The sequence below is a fragment of the Pyxicephalus adspersus genome, chromosome 8 (genome assembly GCF_032062135.1).
Source record: "Pyxicephalus adspersus chromosome 8, UCB_Pads_2.0, whole genome shotgun sequence".
In the NCBI taxonomy this organism is placed as follows: domain Eukaryota; kingdom Metazoa; phylum Chordata; class Amphibia; order Anura; family Pyxicephalidae; genus Pyxicephalus; species Pyxicephalus adspersus.
In genome coordinates, this window is record NC_092865.1 from 51,617,916 (window position 1) to 51,629,339 (window position 11,424).

The 11,424-nt window shown below is 40.8% G+C and overlaps 1 long non-coding RNA gene across 1 annotated transcript; it reads left to right on the forward strand.

Annotated features, from left to right (window-relative positions):
- Window positions 1-4,178: 4,178 nt before the first annotated feature.
- LOC140336242 (uncharacterized) lies at window positions 4,179-9,770 on the forward strand. Its single transcript, XR_011921849.1, has 3 exons — window positions 4,179-4,498; window positions 6,029-6,117; window positions 9,333-9,770. It is a non-coding gene; the product is annotated as an uncharacterized lncRNA (long non-coding RNA).
- The last annotated feature ends 1,654 nt before the right edge of the window (window positions 9,771-11,424 follow it).

The following is an 11,424-nucleotide window of genomic DNA, read 5'->3' on the forward strand; positions in this document are numbered from 1 at the left end:
ACTTACATAATACCCTTGATGATCATTGGAAAGAATACAAAATCTCTCTGCGCTGCTGGCTGAAGCTCATTTAGTTTAACAATCATTAAAGGATTCTAGGATTCACCTACATCAGGGAAGGTGAACATACTTGAGTCACATAATGAGAACATGATAATTCCTCATAATAACATGTTTTTCTTTAAAATGTCACATAAAATGATCAAAGACATTATTTTTCTGAAGGTCCTTATTTGACCTTTGCATGCACATGCAGGTACCTGCCCCAGTTTTTGGATAAGGTCACCATGCAACATTCCATGTGTGACTGCAGTGTTTTGTTGATTTACAATGTCTTTTTATCCATAACATATTCTGTACAGAGAGATAATGGTCAGCCATTTACATCGGTCCTTGCCCTTAAAGCAGGGGTATCAAACTCAAACACACAGTGGTACAAAATTAAAAACTTGAAATTTCTTGAAAAAAATTAGGAAGTTTTTCCTTCTCATTAGATTTAGAACCTTTTCATATGGAAACAAAGAGGTTATAAGAGATAAAGAGGCCGAAGAATTTTTTAGGAAATTTTTTTTTTAGGAAAAATCCTATGCCACTTTCTCTATTTGTAGCCTTCCGAGTTAAATTTCAATGATAACCTTTTTGCATAGGCTAACAATAATATTAACAATTTTGTTCTCTACAAGATTCTTCTACTACAATTCCCGGCATTACTTGCGTCTATAAAATAATCCAATGCGGGGCCACGCATAGGCAGAGAGGCCGCTGGTCTACAGAAGTGAGTAATGCAGGGAATTGTAGTAGGGGCGCTATTTCAATGCAGCGGCGGGCCAGCTGCAGTTCATATTTAGGATTCCTTTGGGGGCCAAAAAATGGATGTTGGGGGCAAGAGTTTGACACCGCTGCCTTAAAGCAGAACTAAACCTGCAATATTTGCCTATTCCATTGCAGCTCACCACCATCTTGTTCTCTTCCTGAATACAATCTTTGGCCATATTGATTGGCTGGGCTGAGATGACATAACACCTGCACAGGTGCACGGACGTTCATTCATTCCTGACACGTGCAGGGGAAGCCACGGTTTACAGGTATCCATGGTGCGATCAGGTAGATAGGAGGGATTACCTGCCTGATACAAAACTTTCAAAAGTGGAACTTTAGTTCTGCTTTATTAAGGCTTACATTCTGGATTAGTGCTGTGAGTATGGAAAGGATTACAAAGCTATAGAGAGCATTATTAGAGGGGTTAAATAAAGGGTTGGTGTTGGGGATACAGAGAGGGTTATACTTATAGTGTGAGTGACAGGTACAATTTTTGCTAAAGGGAAGAATAATGTTAGGATTCATGGTAGAGTTAGTATTTCAGAGCTGGTTAGTGTTGGGGATATGGAGATATTTAGTGCTATAGTTAGGGTTACAGGAAAGGTTAGTGTTAGTGTTCCACTTAAGGTTGGTGTTGAGGATATGAAGAAGGTTAGTATTACGGTATAATGGGGGTTACAGTAAGGGTTAACATTGGAGATATGCAAAGGGTTAGTGCTGTAGTTCAGGTTACAGGGCGGATCAGTTTATGGTTAAGGGAAGGGTTAATATTATGTTTCTAAGGGGGAATTAGTGTTATTTATAGGGATTCAGTGAGGGTTAGTGTTAGGGAATGTAAGTGTTACAATAAGGATTAGCATTGTATATATTGGGCCTGATTTATTAAAACTCCCAAAGGCTGGAGAGGACACACTTTCATCAGTGAAGCTGGGTGATCCAGTAAACCTGGAATGGATCTGGTCCAGGATTGAAAACATTTGCTAACAATGCTATTTGTTAGCAAATTACTTTTAGGAAATGTATTCCAGGTTTTCCAGATTCACCCAGCCTCACTGATAAAAGTGTATGCTCTCCAGCCTTAAGGAGCTTTCATAAATCATGTCCATGAAGAGGGTTGGTGCTGTAGTTCGGGTTACAGGACAGATTAGGGAAGGGTTAGTATGAGCATTATAGAAGGACTTGTATGTAGGGTTACAGTGAGAGTCAGGGTAAGGATTGCAGGTATTTCTGAAGGGGCAAACTGGCCACTTACCCAGGGCCCCCCATTCTTCAGGTCTCCAAGTGACACAAAGTTAGGAATGAAGGATGCTGTGCATTTGGGGTCCCTAAAACCATCCCTGCAGGTGGGGTTACACAGTTACTTACTGTTATGGTTACAGGGAGGGTAGGTGTAGAGGTTACAGGTAGGTTTAGTATTGGGATTACAAGAAGGATTCGTGTACAGGTAACAGTGGGGATTTTTTAAGTGGTGTGAAAGTGTTCAGGTTACAGATAGAGGTAATATTTGGGCTACAGAGAGGGGTAATATTGGGGTTATGGGGGTAGTGTTGGGTTACATGTAGAGGTAATAATTGGGTAGTAAAAAGGGGTAGTGTTGGGGTTATGGGGATAGTATTGAAGGTACATGTGGAGTTAATGTTTTGGTTGAAGAGGGAGTGTTAGGGTTTTGGGGGAGTGGGGGTAATGTTGTGGTTACAGATAAAGAAAATGATTGAGTTACAGAAAAAAGGGGTAGTGTTGGGGTTATGGGGGTATTATTGCGGTTACATGTAAAGTTAATGTTTTAGTTGCAATGGGAGGTTGTGTTAGGATTTTAAGTTGTGGGGGGTAGTGTTGCAGTTACATATAAAGGAAATGATTGGGTTGCAAAGCAGGTTGAAGTTTAGATTACTGGGGTGAATAGTGCAATGTGGGGCGCAGGATAGGAGCCTTGCATTATTACGAGAAATACCGATCTGAAAACTAATATACAAATAGGCCGGCAAATTCTTGGATTTGCAGTTCCCTAACATATGACCAGCTGCAGCCGCGCTCCTGTGCTCCAACCAAGATAAGTGATTTGTTTTGTATGTTGTTTGCTCATGGTAAATACATCTTGCTGGTGTCTACATTATATTAACCCCCCTCCCTTCCTGCCCCTGCCTGTTATTGCTGTCCTTAGTGACCCCTCCGTATTCCCCTGCTTCCCTTTCTTTATGCTGAACTACAGTCAACAAACTCCCTGACCCCAACATCTAGCCATTTCATAGCCTCCCTGCTGCAATGTAAATGTTTATGCAGTCAGAGGAATGCGGCATGTAGCCAGCTTTACTATCTCAGGTATCCCATAATAGCGGATTGTCTGACAGGTGCAGGCCGTACCACGAAATCATTCCTGATACATGGAAAGGAGGGGCTGGGTGCAACGGGTTCAGTCCTATCAGCAGCTCCTCAGTGCATTGGTTTTTCTGCAATGGCCTAAATTTATTTCTGCAAAATAATTACTTATATTAAAACATCAGCTTTTTGGAGGGAAGCAATACCTGGGAACTCCTAGGAGCTGCCCTAAGAGTGTCCAGATACATAAAGATTCTCAATGGAGTTACAATGAAATATTTAAACATATGATTATATATATTTTTAAAGAGAATGTAAAAGGTGCTCCTGAAAGAACACTCCTCACCCATTGATACCTTTCCTGTGCACCATTCTGCATGCCTGTTGTGAGTCTGAGCCATGTCAGATTGCATTGAAGCAAACACATTGGGGTGATTTACTAAAGGAAAGTAGCTGTTGACCTAACAAAGGTAAGGCATTCCCTTGCAAGAGATAATTTCCTTACCTTGAATGTGGTGCAAAAAATTCACCTTGCAGAGATTATCCAATCATGTGCAGGGAAATTTGCAAAAAACACGAAAAAGTCCCATCTTAGTACAGGTAAGCTGCAATATATGTAATTTGTGGAGTTTAGAGATACTTTAGTAGGAGTCAGCCTAAAAAATATCAAAAGCTTCACCAGAATTATTCTTCAATCCCTGAGCCTGCCCTGGAGAGCAGCAACATTGATGGGTGACACATTTCTCTGAATAAACATTCTAATTCCGTCCTGTGTGATGTCATTTATGGAATCAGAACTTCCCACACAGTGTATGGAGAGAGGTGTGCAGAGACATCAGCAGGGGAGAATGGCTGAGATTCCAGAGAATTCCAACACATTAGAAGCCTGGAGTTCTCCTTTAAGCATTCAAATGCAGGGGTTTTAATGGATGATCTCCTTGTAAGCTTCTACCCTTTTACATTTCAATTGCATCAAAACACAGAGGGGAACATAGGGAGGTGAAAGGTGTGCCGCTACAAGTGGGCTCCAGAGCCTCCCCAGCCAACAGGAGCCCCAAGTCAATTCAACAAGGGTGCCCCAAGCCAGCTCTGTACAGGGGCCCACAATTAGCTACATCCACCACTGCATCAAAATCCAATAAAATATCATCTTACCTTTATCATGAAATTTAAAAATTTGCCTTTTAATCTGCAACTTTTATATTAAAATATATAACCCTGTGATCCTTCCATTAGTCTAATTTTCTTGGTGTTTCCTGTTATAGGGTGATGCATACTGTGCAGGCATAGACGACTGTTGTCGGTTCAGAGCAATGACGTGCAGCTGGAGCGAGTGTATGTGAATGAGGTGGAATGAATAATGGTAAGGAATACAGAAACGTGGAAATTGTACAGTGCACGGAACAAACTATGGGGTCTATTTATAAATGTTTTCCTCCAAGATTTAAATATTACCCAAAATCTACACATTTTACACAGGATTCAGTTTGAAAACATGTCAATCAACTTTTACTTTTACTCGGGATACATATATTCTTCCAAGTAAAGTCAATGTGAAAATGTGTTAATTGAGTTTGGTGAATCTTGGATGAAAACATTTATAAACAGACCTTGAAGATACACCATGCTTCCCTTTAAAGTGAACTTGTGCCCATGCAAGGCAAAGCAATGGCAATAGCAATAGCATCCATCCCCTGCTGCACTGATCAATGCCAGCAGCAAAGGGAAATGTCTCTTACTTCCAAATATGGGGGGGTCATGTGACCCACTGATCTTCCACATGACAGTGATGGTGATTGATGATTGGTCAATAAAGACAAGGTGGGTGGGGAAAAGCCCTGCGCAAGCTCCAATTTGATCCTAGTGGGAGGGCCTATTATTTCTTGTTCTTGCCTATGAAGGGAACTGCAGAAGACAGAAATATGGGCAACTGGGGGGGCCAACTTTGCAATTATTCCGTTGTTTCTGCACTGTAGCACTTCGACCTAGCAGCCAATCTTAAGGCCCAAGCACTTAACATGGCAGGAGGATTGTCATCGCAACACCATCTAGGCTTCAACACCAGCCATCAACATTGTTTGGGGGGGGCAGCTGCAATAGAGAAATAAGTGGTGGGGAAGTGCTTGAGAAGTGGGTATGTGTGTGTAGGGTAGGGGGGAGCTTTGCCCAGACAATATCAGCTTGTCCTAAATGGGCAAATACCAGTTTGTCTTTAAAAAGGCATGACAATCACATTTGCTGAATTTCAGGTGACTGTTGGAGGGCAGTTGGTGCTGTGAGAATTAGAATGGACAGTGAACAGAGAAGCAGCAGTTCTTCTACTCTCTCCCCTATCAGCACCATATTTTAATGACTCCTTATACAACTTATACTTCCCCCAGCCTGAGCTCTGCTGTACAGGGACTGCAAGAGACTAATACTAAATCATATTCAGGTACTGCTTGCATTAAAAAATAATGATGCTGCTAATATTATAAATGATTAATTGTTGGTGTGTTTTGTCTCCCTGGGATTGTCCCCATTCCAGTCTGTCCAGACAAGACCATGTTAATATTACCCAATGGTAATGAAATCTTCCTTCTCCTGGTTTGCCATTAGCTGCACAGCCCCTCTCCTCTCTATGTTAGGATTTCCCTCTGGTGCTGAAAACAAACTCACTGACCTCCTAGTTCTCAGAATCTCTGCATTCCTGAATTTCCAGCTGCACAGCAAATATTTGCACAGCTTAGAGAACAGGAATTTACATTTAACCGTAAAATCTTCAAAATAATAAAATCTTTGCAGATAACTTATCAAAGACTAATGGCTGGGATATAGAAATATTGGTGCCATCAAAGCTTAGATGTGCAGAATCTATAAAGTGGATTTGTGTGTTTATTTTTCTCCCCTTTAGGACTTTAAATAAACTTAATGACCTGATAACCAAATCTTCTGCCAACTGGATACTACAAAACAGCAATATGGGCGACACACAGCATGCAGGTAAGACAACTGAATAAGCTACAGTTAAAGCCATCATGCATTCAATTATTACATTGGGGCTGATTTACTAAATGAGTTTATTCTGTTCACTTAGCAAAGTTAATGATCATTCTGCAAAGGGATAAATCAGTGAGCTTGGTAAATGAAGTGAAGCTCTGCTGACTTCAGCCAATCAGGTCCAAGCAAATATCCGTTTTATTTTTTACAATTTATTGCACAGGATTGGTTATTTATTCATGGTGCATTTTCACTGCATTCATTCAGCGGGGTGGTTCAGTGGTTAGCACTCTGGTTCGAATCGCAGCCGGGACATTATTGGCATGGAGTTTGCAGGTTCTCCCTGCGTTTGAATGGGTTTCCTTCTACATTCCAGTAAAATGCATTTAGGTTAATTGGCTTCCCCCAAAAGTTTTCCCCCTTAGACTGTAGTAATGACTATGTTAGGGACATTAGATTGAGAGCCCCTTTGAGGGACAGCTAGTGACATGATTATGGAATTTGTACAGCGCTGCGTAATATGTCAGCACTATATAAATATTGTGTAATAATAATTATCTTTTGCACAGTGATTATTCACTTCGGAGTCGATTTATTAAAGCTCTCCAACACTGTCATGGAAGATCCTGAGTGATCCAACAAAACTGAAATGAATCTAATACAGGAATGAAAACATTTGCGTAGTATTAGCACATGATTTTTAAGAGATCTATTTAAAGTTTGTTGTGCCCTCCAGGTTCTCCTATGATAATCTATCTTCTCCAGTCTTGTAGAGCTCTATTAAATCAGGTCCATTGCTTTCATTGTATAGAAGAGTTGGGTGCCATTAGGATATTAACGCAACAAGTATGTTAGGTTTGCAAAGTCCTGAGCTATGTACACACATCAGATAATTGTTGCCTGAGATGAACAGATGTGCTTGTCTGGGGCAAAAACTGGCACATGTACACTGGTCCCCTGATATTTCTACTTTCACCACAGTGGATTGATGAATGACTGATTGGGAATGATCGCTCTGCTTTCCAATGGAGTGCCACTCGCTCGTCCTCCTCCCTCCCTTCTTCACTGAACAGACAGACATTCTGTGTACAGCGCTCATTCAACTGTCACTTGAAATGCTCATGAAAGATTGTATCCAACAACAATCATCCGTCATCTCTAAGAGGCTTTAAAGTTTGTGTGCATTTAAAAAATATATGTAGATATGCCTCCTCCATACCAGCATGCTCTATAGGAAACAGTGGGATCTTTTAGCCAAGATCTCATACATCCCTTGTATCCAATCAGCAGGGAGTGTGAGATTTACGGATTTCAGTGCAATGGGTCTGACTTAGCTTGGTGGCTTTTAGACCTCTGAAGAGAGATCACTGCTTCCCCACACAGAGCAAGGGTTCACTCTGTAACATGCTGGCAAGGCACAGGCATTTCTATACTTTCTGCAATAATGCCCCTGGAATGGATTTAGCTGATTTAAATGGAAAGGTTATTTGAGTAGTGGCTTTCCTTTACATGGTGCTATGTGAAAATGGAGACTGAAAGGATCCCAGTGCTGGCCATGAGCAGGGAATATGTAGGAGTAGTGTAACTTTATTTGTAGAAGTGGACTTGGGTTAAATTGTAAGGTGGTTCAATCAGGGAGAACCCAGCTCATTTTGAAATTCTGCTTCCCATCGAAGTTCCATCATTTAGTTGATGGATAGGTGCCGGACTTATTCTTGACTTGGGGTAAAGTCCACCCCATCCACCTGTTTGCAGCCAGGCTATAAATCCAAGGATCAACCAATGCAAATATTTCTAAACACACAGAGCATATCCCATCAACATATATTCATCATACATATAAAGAAAAAAAATTGTTCTTGTATAATAAAAAGTTAGTTGGTAAAGAAGTTGTGCATGGGATCAGTTTTGCAGTTGCGGATCTGAATCAGGTAATGCAGAACAGCAAACATTTACCAATGGTCCAATTCATCAGACAGCTGGTGACCTGCCCGGCCAGTATAAAAATCAGCTTGTTGCTAGGGAGCCCTGAAGACAGAATGCAGAACAGAGGATATGTGGCGGGGATTGGATTTCAGAGTAAATAAATAGTTTAGTAATGATTTGAACATATAAATAATACAATGCGCATCCTCTTGTTTACTGGTAATGACTGAAAAACAGCCGGCTTCATAATAACTGGTATCTTTTAGGAGCCTCAACCTGAAAAGTAGGTTCCAAAGGACTTAAGGATTTTGGGGTTGCCACCTAGGGATTTCCAGGAACATGTGGGGGTGGATGAATGTGAATGTTTGAAGTGGTGGCTTTCGTAGTAGGGAAATCAGGACCAATGCAAAGGGAAGAGGATAATGGTGTTAGTAAGTGCCCCTTAGCTTAGTGGCGACAAAAAAGAGATCAGAACAAATTTGCAAGACCCACACAAATATTATTCCCCTGAAATCTGTTGGCTGGTGGGTGTCTGCTTATTACTATATATTATCAATCAAAACTAATACTGCCCTCTGATGTCTATGGCTGTCTGAGGTTCCAGAACATGTTCAGAAAAATAAACCTGAGCCAGGGATCTCACCTGGGTTCCAAAGTCTTTAACACACTGATTGACATTTTCCAGCCCTGAAGAATAAAAACCCGAAACGTGTTGGTGCACTTAGTATCTGTGTTTCCAAATAAACTAGATTCAGTCAAAGTTAAAGATCTCAAGACCTTGGCATTTCCACTATGATAGTCATCACATTCACAAATTATTGCACATTGACTCCCTCTCTCCACTAAGATTCCTGATCATCTTTATCACAGCCTATTTATGTAATTTGGCTTCTCATTTAGGTTTAATAGACTGGTGTAACCGACCCCCAACCTGGACGATCAACGCATTTGTGTGGATCATCTCCATTAATAGACCCAACCAGTACCTTTGGTACCCCTGGTTTAATTCTAACGGACATATGACCACACAAATACCACCACCACCACCACATCAATGAAGGATACCACAAGGGGCCGTTTATTTTCCCATCAAATAAGTTATGAAGATTTGTCAAAGACTAAAAATAATCAGACCAGTTTTCTCTCCTCACCTGTTGGCATGACCCCTGTTAGCACAGGAAATGCAGCATTTTTCTCTCTGTGGGGTAATTGCAGGCACTAACTGCTATGAAACCTGTTTCATTTGTTTTATTAAGCCTATAACTGCATTATTTTGTTGTTTTATTTTTCAGGGCATTGAGTTCAACTTTAAAAATAAATTAGTAATTTTTTTAAACCAGTTGCAAAAAAAGCAAATCTATGGCCTGCATGATAATAAATTCATGGCCTTCCATGTGAGCCGACACGCCAATCTACGTATGAGAGTCTAACAAGAGCCAGGAGAGCGCACTGCAAAGGTTTCATTCTTATCAGGGCTCATTACCCGCATCTCTCGTTGAAAAATACACCTCAGTGCTGATTTTTCCTGCAGGACACGTGCTGCTACACGTTCAGTGTAATTCAATATAATAACAGCGTGATCAGCTGGAGAGGGTGCACAGAGCGGCAGCCGAGGATTGAACAATGAGGCCTGATATATATTCATGGCTCACCCACATGCTTCATTTTACTAAAGGACAAATCCTCATCAATATTTTGTACTGTTCACAACTTTGAAATAAACAGCATTGTTCCCGGATTCACATGATGAGAACTTGCCAGGCTGCTGTATTAATCTGGAACAATCTCTCTGCTTTCTGCCTGGGGTTCATGTATGAAAGAGGAACAAGGTTTTTTACAGCTTTAGTATTGAGGAAATTAACCCCATGCAGGAAAAAGTTTTCAGGAAAGGTTACTTCTGAAAAACACCTTTTACTTGCTGTGCATTGTCCGCCATGCAATTGTGATGGCGATTACCATGGTGTGTCATCCAGGGTTCCTGCAGAGATTGCTGGGGGCTCTCTGAGCAATGAGCACTTTATGCCTCTCAGGTCAGTTTAAGTGACACAGTTATCTTTTTGGATATCTGTAAGGGTGACATTCTTCCTAATGGCCAGCAATGTAAATGGAAATTATCCCACTGACCACCACACTAATATACTGTGTTCTGTGGATATAATAATAATTGCAGGGGTTCTCTAAAAGACCTGAAAGTTATTTAGAGAGCTGCCCCATAATAAAAAGTTTGAGAAAGGCCGATTCAACTCCAAAGTGTTTGGCTGCAAATGGCTTATCTTTGAAAGATTAACCACATTCATTATCTGGATAATCATTCTGTCATATCCCTGAAAAAGTGGACTTTGTTCTAAGAAACGGGGCGGAAAACAATCAGCTTCAGCAATTGGATCTTTGAAGCATTTTCGGCCATGAACAAGCACTGTGGTTTCCACTAATGAGGGCGTTAGTATACCATAAGTACCTCGTTATATAGAAATCATGGTACAGCCCCTGTTAATCTATCCTTTATAGGTAGGTACATTATTGGGATTACTTACCTCCTAGTAAGCAGCTTTACTTTGACGGAGCTGTAATATCTGCTTTGAAATATTGTTCAGCCATATTTGTGATGCAAACAAATTGCTAAAGTGCAGACAGGCCCTTCTGCAGCAGCAATAGTGCAGTTTGGTCAAGAACACACCCCCTGCTATTTGTAGCATTATTATGACATCATCCAACCTGTCACGCTACTGTTAGTACTACAGTGCACCTAATTGGCTACTAGTGTTGGCTTTCCTCTCCCATAGGTGAAGTGATGCTATACGGGGGGTTCAGGAGGTTACTATGAGGAAAGATTGCAAATACCTATTTAAAAAGTATACAACTGCATTCAGTATTTTATGATGGCTGCATGGAGGAAGTTCTAGTCCAAAACTCCTTACTTTTCTTTTCTACATCTTTTTTTATGTAGGGGTATTCCCTGAGACCCCAATTTTTATTAAGCCAAACAATTCTCCTATAAATAGGATATTTAAATAAATTTTTGCAGTGAACTCCATGAAGGTGGAAGTTATCAGAAGATTTTCAATTAAACAGTATTGTACAGCGGTGCCTCGCAGCTCCCATAAGCACTTTTGAGCATTTGAGACTTAAGTGTTGGATACATGTGTCCCCATCCACATTGTTTGGTTCCTTCCCCTAACTGCTAAGCCACTGCAAAACTAATAGTTCAAGGATGAAACCACTGTATGCGGTGGCGGGGGGACACAGATACCTGACATTCATAGAAGTGTTTAGCTGCAATGCTAAAAAAATGAAAAGCAGGTGACTAGGCTTCCAGAAAATAATATCTGCAGGGAGCTTCAACAAATGTTTTTGCCCTAACAGGGTCGCAGTTAAACAAATCTC